This window comes from Echinops telfairi, unplaced genomic scaffold, assembly GCF_000313985.2.
Source record: "Echinops telfairi isolate 266 unplaced genomic scaffold, ASM31398v2 ScPeMD7_7469;HRSCAF=8507_1, whole genome shotgun sequence".
Lineage (NCBI taxonomy): Eukaryota > Metazoa > Chordata > Mammalia > Afrosoricida > Tenrecidae > Echinops > Echinops telfairi.
In genome coordinates this window covers 111,953,507-111,958,713 of record NW_022111373.1, presented here as the reverse complement: position 1 = coordinate 111,958,713, position 5,207 = coordinate 111,953,507, and positions in this window count along the sequence as shown.

Here is a 5,207-nt window from a genome sequence, read left to right as displayed (position 1 = left end):
GGAACCCCGTGGATGCGAGTTGGCAGCGAGTGCAGGATGCTGCCGTGCAAACCGCGGGGTCCGAACGCGGGCCGGCCCCGAGGAGGAAGCCGAGATTCGGCCGGCGGCCACCTGCTGAAACCATCCTGCCCCATTGCCCTGTTCTGTTTCCATGCCCGCCGTGTTATTCTTCCACTAAAACGACTTTGACCGCAAAACAATCAGGCAAAAGCCAATCCACTGCACAGTCTGGCCCTCTTTGCAGTCTCTACTTAAGGGTCGCTTGAGTCCTACCGAGTGAAGACGTCACTAACTTTGTTTTCTACCCTCCCTCTGGCCACCTTGCTAAGTATTAGCCTTGCACTTGATCTTGCAAAGCATGCTTGGCCATTAGAGCCGCTGCTCCTGGAAGGGATGGGGCGGCGGTTTTGCTCTGGACCGGCCCTTAGAAGACGGAGGACAGCGCGGTGAAGAAGCGAAGTGGGGGTCCCGGCGGTGGGATTGTCCCCCGGCTCCCGGAACCCCGCTGGCCACAGGGGGGTGGAAGGTTCCTGTGCCCGTGACCCTGGGGGAGAGGCTGCTGAGTCTTCTGTCTCTGTGGCTGTTAAAACTGTTACTCCGTGTAGATGATGCGGATTGATACTTTTAATACAGAAACCTACCAAACATGAAGAGATTTTATAAAACTAACCCTTGACCCCGCAACTTAAACTAAGTTCATTGGAAAGAAAGGCAAGCGTTCTCTTGTCTCAACTTTCAGCTTTCTCGCCCCTATTCAGCCTTTTGTTTTTCTACCCGGAGACTGGAAGTTAATTGAAGGGAAAGACTTTTTCTCCTAGCCACCTTTCCCGCCCGCCAGCTCCCAGTCAGTAAATGGCCCTGGATTCTTTCCTTGTTCCTGCGTGCTTCTTGTTTTTAAAAATCAGTGTTGGAGGGTTTTACTATTTAAAACAGGGAAAAACTGGAAGCACTTCCATGATCAAAAGTAGGGAATTGGTTATATAAATTATGACAGTTATTAAAAATGAAGAGGTAGATGTAGTAACTATATATTTATAGGAAATAATGTTCATGACATTAAGTCAAGCAAGAAATAACGATGTTAGCCTCTTTTTTATGAATGTTTAGACTAAATAGAAAGTTTAAAATGCATTTTAGAAAATATGATTCCATAGATGTCTGTGCATAGAAAAAGTCAAGAGGAGCTATACACCAAATATTAACTTGTTTTCCCTCGGTTGTGGAATTAAAGATGCCTATTTTGTTCTTGTTTGCTTTTCAACTGTTCTATAATTAGCATGTGCCCGTGTAAAATAAATTAAAAATATAGAAACTAAAAATAAAAGCAGCATAGAGTAGCATTATGAGGAAAATAAGATAGAAACATGGCTTCCTTTGGATACTCCTCTAATTCCAGACCCTTCTACCAGGTCTACATTTAGTTGTTCATTGCTGCTGTTGCACTTAGATTTAAGGGTGCAGTGCTATTAGAGCACTTTAAAGAAATGTTTGCTGCTCCTGTGAATTAACAGCAGTCCAACCACAACTAATGGGCTCCCTCTTTCACAGTTTGGTGAAAACTAGTCTAAAGCACAAGTCACCAAACTTGAGGTCTGGTCAGCACATTAATTTCTTATTTTGTTTTTGTTTTTGTATATTTCATCCTCTCTAGATTACACATTTCGCTATTTTAGAAAAATTGAGATCAGCGGGAATGCTCCCAGATTTGTATAATTGTTTCTATCATTTACTCTTTCTGTCCAGTCATTTCATGTCTGTATCCTACACTAACTCCATCCTAAGGCAAATTCATTTTCTCTTTCAGTCCTTCATGAATTGGTACAACTGATCTGCTTTTTAATAATGCACTGAATGTATATGAGAGCCGAAATCTGATAGCTTTACGTTTTAACTTATGTTTTTCTTTAAGGATCATTATTCAATTTTTCCATTTCTTCTAGCTGATAGGGGCTGGGGAAAGACCATTTTTCTTTAAGCTGACAAAGAAAGTGGTTTTTTCAGTTACTATTTCAGGCATTTAAGTGGCTAAATTTGCTGTTAGGGTAAAGGGCATTTCTAGTAAAAAGAACTTGTTCTTAGTGTTTATTAATAACAACCTACTAGGAAACAAGAGTTAGGGGAACAGATCTATTGTTGTAAGGAATACATTTCACACTGTTGCTGGCTTTTTAAACAATAGTTTTGATCCTTGGGGGCTGGTTATTTGTTTCAGCCCAAGTTGTTTTCTGAGAAACTTACCAATACCTCTTCCCTTTTCCAAACTTATTTTTCTTGCTTATTTTAGCCCACCCTATGTCTTACCCAAGAAGCCATGGTGGCATAGTAGTTAAAAGTGGTCAGCTGCTGCCCAAAAGGTCTGAGGTTCCAATCCACCAGCCTTCGCCAGGGAGAATGATATGGTAGTCTGCTTCCCCCTATGGGGCAGTTCCACTCTGTCTTACAGGGTCGCTATACACCAGAATAGACGCAGCAGCAACAGGTTTGGATTTGGGTTTATGTTTTGCTCATTTGTTTGCTTTCTACTTCTCTAATGTGCCAGATCATTTTGATTCTGCTCTGCTCATTGAGAATGTTGCTTCCTCTTGTACGTTTTCATTTCCCAACTAGGTTTCGTTTGCACCATTGATGAATGTCTTTCCTTATCCAATAAGTCATTGGGGGGCAGGGGTGTGTGTGTGTGTGTGTGTGTAAAAACATTTATGTCTGATAAGAGTTGTATGAGCCCCTAATAAAATGATTTTAAAAAGTATAATGATATTAAATAAAGTGGTACAGTGATCTCCATTAAAAAAACACAACATTTATGTCGTCACGTTCTTCTAGAAGACAACCAGCTTGATTTCCAAGATATAATGACTCCATTTGGTAATCACTCTGGATTCTGTTCTCTAGCCTGTCAGGCACAGTTAGTAATTCAAGTTGTAAACCTTGTTTTATCCGTTTCGGATGCAGTCACAACGTCATAGCATTGAACAGAAACAAAAGCCTTGCCAAAACCTTAGTTCCCTTTTATCTTTCTTCCTTGTTTACATAGGGCTATGAAGATAAAGCAAGTCAAAATCCACACATTTTTAGTCAGTATATTTTTGTAACTTTTCTTCATAGTTAAGCGATGTAGCTAATATCTATATCAAGGCCATTCACAGGCAATGGACTAAAGGAAACAGATATTGTAATAATCCGACACAGTGCTAATTATGAAAGTTTAGCCTTGATCACAGAAGGAAGTAGCCTCCCAGTATTTTTCCGTTAAATTTTAACCCATCTCCTAAATTCTCAGACATCTCATATCCTCTACGAAAATGATTTGATTGAAGAATAAGTTTATGAGAGAAGAAAATACCTATACATAAAATAAAACCTGGAAGAGTATGTATTAGAATTTTAGCAGTGGGTTTCTCTGAGTGCTAAATTTTGAATGAGTTTTTTTTCTTCATAATTGTTCTCAAATGCATTCCTACCGCTGTTATACATATATATTTGGTTAGAAAGCTATTTTAGAGAAATTGTGTTGGCTGTCCTAAATTAAAATTATAAACAGTTGACTCTAACCTGTTAAGTTTGATAGAAACTCACATGTATGCATCGCATCTTTTAAAAAGACAAAAAAAGAATTTGCGTATTTATTGAAACATGAAATAAAAAATGCTAAAGATAATATTTAACTTCACTTTACTAAAGGAATAAATAAATACAATGAGACAGAATGCAAAACTCTAGTGCTAACTAAGAAGAGTTTACATGGTTATTAGATATTATGAACTAAATACAAAATTAAATAATCACAATACTAATTTTCCATACCATCTACCAATTATATAAACATTTAAAAATATATTTGATTAGTAAATTATCCATCTTAACTAATGTCAATCAACTTATCTTACCAACCAGAAGGCTTATTGTATACAAATTTTTAGCCAATTCTTTCAAGATGATTTCAAAACTTACTACTGGTAGTATTTTAAAGCAGGTTAACAAATCCTGTTTGTGATATTTTTTAGTGTTTTGGTATAAGCATTTATAGATTTCATATTTATACTTTAAATTGCTTTTAGGGGCGAAAAGTCACAAAACGGACATAGTATTTTAAATGTTCTCTTCCTAGTATAAGTTTCTGATAAAAAGTAGTAACTTTCTTCGCTACTTTTACCATCTTTACTTTGAAAGGAAAGATTAGATTTACTTTTTTAAAATTTTGCTTTTTTTTAATATCTGAGATATTTGCTCTAAGCCTTTGGTCATTATGAGAAATTTTTTAAAAATGTTTGCCACTATATATATACTGAACATCTGCATGATACAAAAGGTTTTCCTTCCCTGTCTTGCCTAATTATTGCTGCTATACTAGAAATACCACAAATGGGTAGCTTCAGCAAATAAATTTATTCTTTCACTGTTTAGGGGTTTGGAGTCCAAATTCAAGGCACTTGGAAAAGATTTCTCTGTTGACTCTGGAAGACCATCCTTCTCTCCTTTAAACATCTGGGGACCTGGGTTCCCTTGAAGGGCTCCATGTGTCCTACGATCTATTTTTTCATGGGTCTAGGAGGTTCTCAGCACAGGGTCCCAGGTCCAAAGGAAGATACAATTTTGCAATACAGTGAATTATTTAATAATGCTCTTCCAGCCAAGTCGTGATTACTATCGCCAAAATTACCTTTGTTTTCTGAGTAAGAAGTTAAGGAAAGATACTGGTTGGATCACATGATTCAGTTGTGAGTGATTGTTAACTGTGTATTTTGAGTGCCATCCTGCTGGTTATAAAATGAGCCATCTGAGAACCTAGAAGCAGGGATCTTACTACCAGCAAAACTGAAGTGCTAAGCTTGAAGCCTGCCTTTGGACCTGCAATCCTGTGCATTGAATCTCCTTGATTGGGGAGACGACTTTGACACCAGAGTAGACAGAGGAACAGCAGAAGCAGAATCATGAGATGAGAAAGAGTGGCAGACTGTCTAACCCACAGAGTAAGCAAAGCTGAATGGTTTGGGGGAAGAGGGTGAGTTGTAGAATGAGATGCCTCAGGGCACTTAATTAGGGGAGCTGGTTTTACTGACTGGCAGAGCTGTGCCTGAATGCCTTTGGGTTGAGGCATGCCCTCAGAGCATTTAGTGACAGCCCTACAAGAGCTCTGTAACAGTGCCTGATCAGGGTAGAAGCCAGACGAAGATGTCTGCCTTTCAGGTATGGCAGAAGGTGGGGGG